The sequence below is a fragment of the Thalassophryne amazonica genome, chromosome 7 (genome assembly GCF_902500255.1).
Source record: "Thalassophryne amazonica chromosome 7, fThaAma1.1, whole genome shotgun sequence".
NCBI classification, from domain to species: domain Eukaryota; kingdom Metazoa; phylum Chordata; class Actinopteri; order Batrachoidiformes; family Batrachoididae; genus Thalassophryne; species Thalassophryne amazonica.
The window spans coordinates 91503598-91517222 of record NC_047109.1 but is presented as its reverse complement, the minus strand read 5'-3'; positions in this window follow the sequence as shown (position 1 = coordinate 91517222).

Genomic DNA, 13625 nt, shown 5'->3' with positions numbered 1-13625 from the left:
TACGGAGTTATAATTTTATATATATGCTGAGGCGGAAAATCAGGTGTGGGTCTACACAGCTTGCAAAAATCATTTTGCAAGTTGTGTAGTATGAAATAATAATAGCACTCCAAAGGCTGTGTCAAGACAGTATTTATCCCTTGGCTTGACGCAGAACTACTGTAGGCTGCTTTTCATTACTTCTTGATCCTTGCTCTTCCCTGCAATGTGCCACTTTGTCCATTTGCTGCACCATGCAGCACTTTGCGCCTCATAAATGCAGTACTGCGCTGTCACCACCAGATGGCTCCTTCTGAGTTTTTTTTTTCTTTTTCTGAAAGATCATAAAGCAGTTTCTCCTTGTTGTTCTGTGGAGCTGCATCACTTCTTGTCCACTCATAAATTTCAACCAAGCAACAAACTTAATTTTGGGCAGACGGAGAGGACCCTGCAGCCATGACCACCACAGGTTGGTCTGTTTTTTTGTTTGTTTGTTTGTTTTCCCACATCCATGTGATTTAAAAAATAGGATCTCTATTTGGGGTTTTGCTAAGTTATTTTGTTATTATTTATTTAGGTATCTAATATACATGCATAAAATATTTGATTTGGGGTGTTTAAGCATGGTGTATATTTACTATAGTGTGGTATTCCTGCATGTATGTTTAAACATTACAGTGATTGAGGAATGAGCAATAGAAAATGCATTCAGCACATTTCATTTTTGCTTCATTCTAAAGGATCAGGCTACTTTTACTGCAGAGGAGAAAAACCCAAAGCTACCAGCTTAGAGCTAAGGCACAAGCATGAGGGTTCAGCATCATTCACACCGCAGTGCTGATGCTGGGACAGCCTCATCATCTGGCACACAGCCTGCAACACCGCACATCAGTAAAATACCCCTTCATCTCTCATCCTTAGTAGCAGAGTTACTTCATAAAGTGTAAACACACAGCTGTAAGTCATCACCTCTATGGGATAACAGTTTGAAGTACAACTCACCCGTAACCCACTTTATCATGGTGCATCTTATTTCTGCAGAACAAACATGCTGCATTGTGCATCTCTGAGAAAGGTTTGTATGTGTGTGTGGGGGGGGGGGGGGGCGCATAGCTTTTCTGAGCCAAGTCTGCAGATCTGCACAATGCAGAACCTTTGCTGTCTGCATCACAGTGACCATACATATCACCGCTAAATCAACACACCCTTACACAGTACCCGCAAATGCTGAAAACACCTGCATCACTTCAACATCAAGTAATTGCGATGAAAACATCTTGCAAATGATGAAAACACTGACAACGCAAAAATAACCTACCACACACGCAACATAAAACTCTTCCATTTCAATTTATTTTCATTTATATAGCGCCAAATCACAACAAAGTTGCCTCAGTGTGCTTCACACAAACAAGCACACAGGTGACAGTGGTAAGGAAAAACTCCCTCTGATGATTTGAGGAAGAAACCTCAAGCAGACCAGACTCAAAGGGGTGACCCTCTGCTGGGGCCATACTACCAATATAATTTACAAAACAATTCACAGAACAAATATACAGGAAATGTTGCTGGTGCACAGGACAGGAGTGTTACAGAAACAGACACCACACCCATTTCTGGATGGAGCCGCACCTCAAACAGAGAGAAAAACAGAATCAGGCATCAGAAAGACAACAAATACAGTATAATTTGTCAGTATTAAGCAACAAGAAAAACAGACTTCTTGTGTCCTTTGCATAGTAGGTGCGTAGGCGCTGATAAGGGTTAAATGATCATTATTTGTCAGGTGTATACGCAAAATCATAAGTCTGTCAATGATATGTTGTGGATTATTTCCATGATTGGCCAGCTTTTTGGATATTGCAAAATCAACACCTGCCACCACTCCAGAATATTGTGTGACTTCTTTCGATAAGACTTTTTTCGTTTTTTTAACTTCACTGAAGGCACAGATGTGAATGTGTGCTTTCTCCAACTCTAGACGCATCATCGCTGTTGCATGATCAGGTCTTTGCAATGAGTAACTGTCATTTGTGGTTCTCACATTCCAAGTTCCTGGATTGAGAGGCTGTTTTCTGGTGGCTTTGGTGTATGACGGACGGTCACATTGTTGACGTAGTAACATTGTACGGACTTTACTCGCTTCTCACCACTATGCTCGGGCCCTGCGTTCTCAGGGTGCAGGACTTCTGTGTGTTCCCAGGGTGAATAAAAAGTCTGCCGGTCACAGAGCTTTCTCCTACCGTGCCCCAGCTCTGTGGAACAATCTCCCGGCACACATTCGGCAGTCTGATACTGTGGAGACTTTAAGTCACGTTTAAAGACTCATTGGTTTTCCCTGTTTTATCATTAGTGTTATGATGTGTTTTTATTCTTGTATTCTTTTATGGTCATCTTTTTATTGTGTTTTAAATTTTTAATTCAGTTTTTTTGTTGTTGTTTTATGTTGTGTGAAGCGCCTTGAGACGATTTAATCGTGAATTGGCGCTATATAAATTAATAAATATGATTTGATTTGATTTTTGCGGTAGCCATATCTCTAACTAAACCATATTGTCATAAAACTAAACTGTAAGGCTGCACCATGATGTTGACACTACACAAAGCAAGTGTAGTGTCCCTTGCTGAGAAGCCCTGTTAATCGCTGAGATGATGGTAGGAAACAACACGTTGCATGTTGCCACAACTGGTGCCGAGTTGACTATCAGAACCGCCTTTGTGCATGATGGCCGTTGGCTCAAGAAGAGCTCATCCGCCCTTTGTCAGGTCTTGTTTTTCATCCTGGAGGGTATCATGGGTTCCAGTGTTGATCAGGAACAGGCTATGAACGTGACCTGACCTGCAAATACAACAGTTTAATTTGATAACGTCTCAGCTGCAAATTCACACCACACATGCTTAAGGTTTCATAACCCAGTTGACTAGTACAACCAACTAGTTGTGGGCAAAATTGTGGTTTCTGCAGCAGAGGTTGCTGAAGTGCAGCTAAAGCCTTGCAAAGACAAGATCAAGACATTTGTATGTATGGATGTACTTCACAGTTAATGAGGCCCATTTGCAAGTTGTGTGCAGTGGCACTGACTGAATGCCACTCTCTCTGTCTATCTGACATAATGTGTCAGATAAATTAATAAATCCCAATTAATCCACCAGTCAACTTGTCAGCTAGTAAAAATCAGAAATCACAAAACCCATAACACACGCAAATGTGCATGCTGCAAAGAACCACAACAGAAGTACAAACAACATGAGGTTTCTGCCTGATGGATTTTTACAGGCTTCTCCTGCTCAGTGCATTGCAAATAAAATATTAGACATAAAAATATAACTAAGTGGGGTGACTGAAAAGTTTTGAGCCTGACCCAGAAAAAGTATGGTGTGGTTATCCATCTTTTGCATTCTGAGAAACCAACATTTCTGGTGGGCGTGCTGTGCTTCAGTTTCTCCAATAAAAAAGGGAGTGTCTCTGAAGTACCATGAGAACACGGTCAGCTGAATTCAAGAGGGGCAGAACAAGTGTCGAAGATGGAGCAAGATGAGGAAGACCCAGAGCTGCCACCTCAACTGATATGATCCAGAAGATCCATGACATGGTCCTTGCTGACAAGAGAAAGTAAACATCACATATCCAGTATCAGGGGCATTTCCCAGGAGAGTCTTCATTTGGTTCTGCCAGAAGAACTGGGAATGGCAAAACTTTCAGCACGATGGGTTCCAAGGCTGATCAGAAACACACGAGGTTCCAGATGCCCAGGAAGAATTTTTGGCTTTTTGAGGTAGATCTGAATAACATCACTTTGAACCAGAGTCCCAACAGCAGTTGAAGTAATGGAAATGTGGGTTCTAATGCGGGTGTTTGACATAAAACAAGTTTAAAAGACAAAAAAAATAAAAGATGACAGGTTGAATCTGCGCCCCCGCTGAGGAAAAGGAGACTGTGGAGGGTGAAAACCATCTGCACTTTGGACTCCAAACACGCACACACACAGGTGGAGTCCAGCGCATGATCTGAGTTAACACACAGTCGCCAGCGTGTTTGTTTGAAATTTTCTCAGAGAAGCGCTGTGGAGGAGCAGTGCGTAAAAAGCGGCACTGCGTTTTGGATTTGTGAGCACAAAGAGTGCTGCGTTTGGTTGATTTGCCGTGGTTGGTGGTGGTGATACTTGACAAGTTTTTATTTTAAAATTTTTCCTTCAAATTTGGCACAACTGTGTAGCTATAAATGACTGTCTGTTTCACAAGAGCCTGGCTGTTTTTTCTGTGTTTAACAGAAAAGTGTGTGTGGGTCTTCCAGGAAAAAGACTGCACGTCATCAGAAAAAGAACAACAGCTTTCTTTACAGTTACACACATCCACCTGCTTCACTCATCCCATCACCAACACAAACTGCTCCGCCAGAGGCGGATCCAGCCTTTTATAGGGGCCTTTGATACTTAAGGACAGTAAATGTCAGATACTTTAAGACTTTTATTCAAGTAAAATTTTTAAAGGAGACTTTAACTTTTACCAAAGTCATTTTATGGTACGATACTTGTACTTTCACTTAAGTATCATTTTGAGTGAGACCTATGAGAAGGGCATTAAGGTACTGCAGCCATGCTGGATAAAGTGTGCAGACCTATATAGGGATTATGTTGAAAAATAAAGCATTACATTCATTCAGTTGTGGTTTCTTCTTGGTCATGCTCAAAAGGTTTCATTCATCCTTTGTAGTTTTAGAGTTAAATCCTCAAGAAAGTAAATAAATAAACTAACTCAACTTTGCCAACCTGCTAGAGAGAAACACCAGTGCATCTCGACACGTTCTCTTTTTGTTTTGTGAGTTCTTCATATTGTTGAGCTTTGCACTGCGTCTGTGTTTTCAGGTGTGTTGTGTGAATTTGCAGCAGACATGTTCAATTCAGTTAAATTCTTGCAGGTGCTGTAGGTTATATTTGTGTTCCCTGTGTTTGTGTTTTCTGAATTTGCAAGATGTTGAATTGGTGCAGGTGTTTTTTGTTTGTTGTTTTTTTTTGTGTGTGTGTGTTTATGTTTTTTAGCATTTGCCGGTTTTGTAAAAAATTGGAAGTATTGTGGCCTCTACTGAACACTGTAAAAAAAAAAAAACAGTTGATAAAGTCTGTAGTTAAAAACCACCTGATCAACACAGGCAATGCACCCTGCAATATTTTCAGTTCTGCAAGAAACAAGCAGTTTCTGTGTCACGTTTCTTTGACATGAATTGTCACCACTATGCCACTTTAAACAAATGGACATCTTTGTTTAATTAACTTATTAACTTTGCCTACTTAAAACAGGCATCTTTCCCAGTATTAGACAGAAAATCCAAAACCAATCAACAATGACAGAGCAGATCGTCTTCCTCAATAGGAGCCTGTCTCTTTAAATGGAAAAGATCTGCTGCGTCTCATTGCCCTGAAAAAGTATTTGGCTTCTTCGTATTTCAGTTATTTAAATTTGTTTATGCCATTTCAAATGCAAAAAGTAATTCAGGCTTCTCAATATAAAAATGTGTAAAATTATCCTCCTTAAACTCAATCTCAAAAAAGCAAATCTCTATAATGTGATATAAATTAAATAAAAATATAAAAGCAAAGATGATGAGTTGCGTAAGTAATGGAGCACCTACCTGTATAATACCTGTAAATAAGTTTTGTTGCCAGTTTTCCAAGTCACTGAAAATGTCTTGGACTTTATTTCCATCAGTTATGAAGAAATACAAACAGTATGGTACTCTATTCTAAATCTGCATGGAGCAGACAGTCCTCAAAAACTGTGTGACTGTGCAAGAAGGAGAAGAGTGAGGAAAGCCACCAAGACACCCAGACAACCCAGACAAAGTTATAGGCTTCTGTGGCTGTGATTGGAGAAATTGTGCACAGTGCATGTTTTGCATTTTGCATAATCAGTTATACAGCTTCATGATGAAGTGGTATCGAGGAGGATTTTCTTATAAAATCCTGAAAGTTGAGCTACAATTTGCCAGAAGGTATAGCTGAGATGCAAGCTTAGATTTGATCTGTTTTGATGATCTGTTCTCTCTCTTCACTCTACTATGAAACTAAGAGTCGGTGAAAATCAAGCCCATATCTCACGGAGCAGCGAATGCTGGTGAACGTATCGAATTTCTGCTGCCCTTGGAGATAAAATCTATCTCCTACAGAAGAGAAAGGAAGAGGAAATGGTGCACTGTTTGGGTCAGAGAGTGGTTGTGTACCAAAAAGAACTTTTACAACACATGTTACAACCATTTACAAAAGCTTAAAACTGTTCTACAAATGTTTGCAACTGTTTGCAGAAACATAAATTCGCTAAGAAATTTTGAACATATTCAAACTTCATTTGCAGCAAGAAATACTGTTTGTGATCCAAAAAAAAAACTGTTTTGCAACCTTTTGCAAACTATGATGAAACACAAAATTTGCTGCATTCATCAGCATTCAGGCTGTAGGGTTATTAGTTGTGTCCATCACTGACTTTCTTTTTCCATTTTGCATCACTTGTTTTGGCACTTTCAGTCACAATTCAATGTTTAGAAGTGTTTCTCTGGCTCCATGAACATAGTGTATGTGGTAAAGCAATACCCTTTGACTCTCGAACAGCATGCTGGGAAACTCATATAATCTGTGCCTCACTGATGTGTGCATCATGTTGTCGTCAGCCCAGTCTCATGTTTTTTTCATGACTTCATCTCATGACAGTTTTTTTTTTTTTTTTTTTTTTTCCTGAGGCCATCAAATATGGCCATCGGGTATTGCAAAGGCTTTGCGCCCGTCTGTCTGTCTATGCTCGGTATAAATACAGTCCTACTATAGCCAGAGTCTTCAAATTCACAGGGAAAATTCTTGGACAAGTACAAAAACAGCTAACCTTGACCTATTTTCAGAGGTTAAAAGTCAAATTCTGTATCATTCTGTTCCGTTTTTTTTTTTTTTTTTTTTTGGGGGTTAATGGCACCTTGACGTTATTAGCTGCATACTCTGTTTTCTTTGTGTGTAAATATAACATCTTTGTCATAAATTATGTAAAAGCTAGCGAGAAATAAAAACTTCTAAAATGGAAAACACTTTTTTTTGTAACCCGATAACACCTCTGAAATGATTTACAAGACATTTCACGAACGTCAGTGTGCACGCTAACTTCCGCTAATTCAAAGCTAACTTCCACTCTTGTCAAAGTTCATGTATGTGTACATGCACACCGGCCTGCGGGCAGTGTTAAAGCTTAAATATTGTTTATGATTGATTGATTAATTGATAGAGGGGCTTTATTGAACATGTACAAATTGTACATAAGACAATAGGATCTTAATAGTTCATTTTATATATATATATATTGCAAGACAAACCCTGACACTATCATGAACTGGCATAAGGTCAGGTTTGTCTTGGCACAATTTTTCCCACTTGTTCAAAAGTGTAAAAAATAATAATTTCAGAAGAGGTGGATTTTGATCATAATGGTAACATCCATTATTTTAATACTATGAAAATGATAGTAATAACAAAGAAAACGATTTTTATAACTTAAATTGTACAAAATAACTCACCCATGTTTAACATCAGAGGTAGATAAAAGCTGTTTTTGCATAATGTGACCACTTTATCTGAGAAGAGTCTCCTCTTTGCAGAAACCACATTTCCAGACCAAAGTGACTTTGATTATGGTAAGAAAATAACCTCACTTCAACAGACAAATGTGTCTTATATTAAGAAAGATGTCTCATTTGTACTTTATGCCTTTTCCATTTTATTAATTAATTTTAGTCTGTGTGAATTATATGGTTGGTATTTATTGTATGTGTTTGTGCACCACTTTGTATGTACAACTGAAAATGCAAAAGAAATGTCATATAATGTTATTATTATTTGACTGTTGCCTTCAATGCAATTTCATTCTCTTCAGATTATGAGACACTGCGGACCACAGGGCTTATCCTGGCAATTGTTATGTTTGTCTCTGGCATCCTAATAGCTCTGAGTAAGTTTAAGATTTCTTTTACAGTCACTGCTTTATCAGAAACACACGCACACTTGTATCTTTGTAACTCATCTATGGTTCCTCAAACAGGTAAAAAAATGACAAAATGTTTAAGATCCTCATCCAAGTAAGGGTTATGTATAAGATTTAGTGTATGATTCGCCTGTGCATGCTATATGAATTTGACTTTTGAGGACAAACGTGCAGAAAAGAGATTTTCGAGTTGCATTCCTTTTTATTCCTGCACTGGATGTTTCTTCTCCAAAGAACCTTTTATCGCTTTCATGCATAACCCCAAACACACTTTCAACACATGAGAGAAGATAAGCAGAACTGTTGCTGATTAATCACATTTGGAATAGTTTCTTGGATCTTTTCTCCTCTTATGTGTTGGGAGTTCATTTATTCTGAGCTGGTTGCATGTCGCTTGTTTGGCAAGACAAGAACAGAGAAGAGCTGCTTGTTTGGAAAGTATTAGATATATATAACTTCAATCATCTCAGAACCCTGTGGCTTTTGCGTAGATTGGAACCTGTAACCTTGACAACAGGTTTCAACCTACGTCTCAGCTACTTGATCACACTCCAGCCACGATATCAGTTATTATCAATAATTTAAATGCTTAATAATTCTCTCCTTTTTCTCTTTCCAGTCCCGGCTTCTCTGAAATACCAAAACCAGGCGGTGAGTCCAGTTGGCTAGAAAAGGGCTGTTTGGGGGAACTGGTGTGTTAAAATGCATTTGTATAATTTGTGTATCTTTTCTTTCAGCACCTCCTGAAACTGTATAGAGATAAAATGCTTCAAAGAGAAAGAAGAAATCATCACAGGAGCCACGCAACTGAAAATAAAAGTTACTTTGGTCACCCAACTCAGCTAACAGGGATTTTTATCTGCATTGGAATTATTTAAATTCTCTTTTTTTTTTTCTTTTTTTTTCTTGCTCAAAATTCTGACTTTGAAGTTAAAAACTAGCCTAAAAATGCTGTTGGTATGAACATTTTACTACTGAAAACATAAAATGTAACATAGCACATAATTCATGTTTAGCACAGAGCAGCATGCTGTGATCAAATGTAACATTACTCTTTTTTTTATTATTTGTTTATTTAGGTTTTCAGATATGTCTGTCTGACTGTCTGTTTGTTTGTTTAATTGAATGTTTTATTTGTTACCAGAATTACAGAAAACCATTGCACCAGGATTTATTTATTTATTTATTTTACATTAGCAAGAGATATTTGTTTTTGTGTTGTTGTTGTTGTTTTGTGTTTTCATATTTAATAATTACTCATAAGGCACATTCACATTTAATATATTAATGTCTATGAAGACATACATTTTGGTGGAAATGCATATAATAATGCAGATCATTGTTTGGTCATTTGGTCATCATAATTGTTGAAGTTTATGTTCTTCTTCCTCTTCTTCTCAGAGCTACATAGTCATGTCTAGGAGTGTTAAAATTTGACTGATGAATTGACTCTACAGAGTACTGAGTACCTGTCTAGTCACTCATTACATTTGATGTTCCACAGAGTTGAAAGAGAATGACAGTTAGACAAAACACAAGATAATCCAAGAGAAGCTAAGAATGTTGTGCAAAATAAACCTGTTTGTATATAAGATCACAAAATGTTAACTTGACAGAAATGTAAACAACAGGTGCTTATAATCTGAAACTCATGGATTAAAATATGTATCATGTCTGGGAGTATTTATTTATTTATTTTTGGCTTTGGGTTCTGTTATTAATGATTTTGTATTTTAGTAGAATGAAAATTTATAAAAAAAAAATAATAATAATAAATGGTTTGTCCTTAAAGCTGAACAAATAACACCAGTTTCAAATAAAAATATAATAATATTAATAATAATAATAACAGTACCCCATCTTTTCTTGAAAGTACCTGAGCATTAAGATGAACCAAAAAAAACAAACAAAACAAAACAACAGCAGTATTTGTCTCTGTTCTGTTTGTAATGTGTATATTATTATTATTATTATTATTATTATTATTATTATGAAAGCTTTAGTAACTGTTTTTTACTCTTCAAGATTTCAGACCATTTTCTCAAAAATGCCTTTGATTATCTGTGAAATATGACTCATGTCTTGAAATGATTCGAGGTGGATTTATTATTGAACCCAGCAGGGTTTTCTCACAGGACAAAATTTGATTCACTGAAATTGAAATTTGTCAGTGTGACACATGTTTATTGATCAAATTAAGGTAAAAGCCCAGATCTCACCTCTGACTCACGTTCATAATGATGACAGTAAAAGGTCAGCGGAAATTGGGCTTGAAACGTAAGTGTGACTGTTAAAAATGCAGTAGACATAGATTTGTAGTGGGATGGTGTATTTTCCATTGCATTAATCTCACCAACTAACTAGCAGTGTGACTGTTCAAAGGGCAACTCAAACATCAAAGCAATCACGTAACATTAAATTCAGTGTTGTGGTACTTTTATTCATGACTCATGTCAAAAATGTACAATTAGTCAGACAGTGTGTCACTGCCGTTCCTCGTATAATGTTGATGATGTGAAAGTACATTCTTAATCTCGTTCAAATAAAATAGTTTGATACAGTAAAATAACAGGATAATGGTCCTACTCATAAAAGTATGATGCATACATAAAAAGGAAAATTAATGATGGGCAACATTGATTTAAGACATTTAACATAAACATGTTGACTAATCACTCATTGGATCAATATGATCACAGTTTGTGAAACAGCGTTATATCGAGGGAAGAAAGAGACACTTTCCTGTAAGTTAAAGAACGATTTCATAGAAATCAACATGACATTGGGACTGTTTGTGCACCGCTAGTCTGTGCAGCAGCAGTGAGTGAAGTAAAGAAGCACAGAAGTGTCTGGTCAGCTACATCTTCCATCTCCAAAATCCCAAATATTACCAAATCAGATGGGAATTGTAATCCCTCCGGCATGCTCCGGGTTTAGTTCAGACCCTCCTCTCAGTTGGAAGTGCCTAATGAACATTACTGAACATTCCACATTGCAGTCTATAAATTTTAAATTAATTATTCTCAACAATTTTCTGTACTGTTTTTCTGTAATAATGTTTATTTTATTTAAATTATTTTTATTATTTTGATTGTAGTTAGTCCACTCATCCTGTCCTTCAAAAAGATGGCTCTGTCATTCATTCATTCATTTGTATTATTTTATGATATCAAATCAGATTTATTTATTACTACTTTTGAATATTTCATTGTGTTTAGGTTAATAAGTTGTTAGACAGTGACTTTTTTGTAATTTTTTTGTAATTATTAAAATATTATAATAATAACATACCATAATGTTACTATTACAGTGCATCCGGAAAGTAGCCCAGCCCTGAATCAGATTTAACATCTCTGGAATGCTCCACATTCAACTTAATGGATCTTTAGAGGTGTTGCAAACAGGAATTGGCGACACTGCCCAAAGATAGGTGCACCAAGCTTGTGGCATCATATTCAAGAAGACCTGAGGCTGTAATTGCTGCCAAAGGTGCATCAACAAAGTATTGGGCAAAGGGTGTGAATATTTATGAATGATTCCTTAGTTTTTATTTTTAATAAATTTGCAAAAATATCAAAAAAAAAAATTTTTTTTCATGTATTCATTGTGGGGTGTTGTGAGTAGAATTTTGAGGGAAAAAATTAATTTAGTCCATTTTGGAGTAAGACTGTAACATAAAATGTGGAAAAAGTGAAGCACTGTGAATTCTTTCCAGATGCACTGATTTGAACAGAGTTAAAATGAAACAATGAAGTCACAGTTTGTACATTTCAATTTCTGAATAACTTTCCATAATATTTTCAATAATATGTGTAATTTAAAGTTTTTTTGTGGTAAATCCACTCATTCTGACATCCATAAAAATAGCTCAATATATATATATATATATATATATATATATATATATATATATATATATATATATATATATATATATATATATATATATATATATATATATAGTGTGTGTGTGTATGTATATACATAAACGCAAGACTTTTGGTTTTGCTCCCATTTTGTATGAGATGAACTCAAAGATCTAAAACTTTTTCCACATACACAATATCACCATTTCCCTCAAATATTGTTCACAAACCAGTCTAAATCTGTGATCGTGAGCACTTCTCCTTTGCTGAGATAATCCATCCCACCTCACAGGTGTGCCATACCAAGATGCTGATTAGACACCATGATTAGTGCACAGGTGTGACTTAGACTGCCCACAATAAAAGGCCACTCTGAAAGGTGCAGTTTTATCACACAGCACAATGCCACAGATGTCACAAGATTTGAGGGAGCGTGCAATTGGCATGCTGACAGCAGGAATGTCAACCAGAGCTGTTGCTCGTGTATTGAATGTTCATTTCTCTACCATAAGCCGTCTCCAAAGGCGTTTCAGAGAATTTGGCAGTACATCCAACCAGCCTCACAACCGCAGACCACGTGTAACCACACCAGCCCAGGACCTCCACATCCAGCATGTTCACCTCCAAGATCGTCTGAGACCAGCCACTCAGACAGCTGCTGAAACAATCGGTTTGCATAACCAAAGAATTTCTGCACAAACTGTCAGAAAACGTCTCAGGGAAGCTCATCTGCATGCTCGTTGTCCTCATCGGGGTCTCGACCTGACTCCAGTTCGTCGTCGTAACCAACTTGAGTGGACAAATGCTCACATTCACTGGCGTTTGGCACGTTGGAGAGGTGTTCTCTTCACGGATGAATCCCGGTTCACACTGTTCAGGGCAGATGGCAGACAGCGTGTGTGGCGTCATGTGGGTGAGCGGTTTTCTGATGTCAATGTTGTGGATCGAGTGGCCCATGGTGGCGGTGGTGTTATGGTATGGGCAGGCGTCTGTTATGGACGAAGAACACAGGTGCATTTTATTGATGGCATTTTGAATGCACAGAGATACCGTGACGAGATCCTGAGGCCCATTGTTGTGCCATACATCCAAGAACATCACCTCATGTTGCAGCAGGATAATGCACGGCCCCATGTTGCAAGGATCTGTACACAATTCTTGGAAGCTGAAACGGACTCACCGGACATGTCACCCATTGAGCATGTTTGGGATGCTCTGGACCGGCGTATACGACAGCGTGTACCAGTTCCTGCCAATATCCAGCAACTTCGCACAGCCATTGAAGAGGAGTGGACCAACATTCCACAGGCCACAATTGACAACCTGATCAACTCTATGCGAAGGAGATGTGTTGCACTGCATGAGGCAAATGGTGGTCACACCAGATACTGACTGGTATCCCCCCCCCCCCAATAAAACAAAACTGCACCTTTCAGAGTGGCCTTTTATTGTGGGCAGTCTAAGGCACACCTGTGCACTAATCATGGTGTCTAATCAGCATCTTGGTATGGCACACCTGTGAGGTGGGATGGATTATCTCAGCAAAGGAGAAGTGCTCACTATCACAGATTTAGACTGGTTTGTGAACAATATTTGAGGGAAATGGTGATATTGTGTATGTGGAAAAAGTTTTAGATCTTTGAGTACATCTCATACAAAATGGGAGCAAAACCAAAGGTGTTGCGTTTATATTTTTGTTGAGTGTATATATGTGTGTAAAACATTTATTTAGTTTTTTGTTTTGTTTTGTTTTTTGCCTCTGTGCAA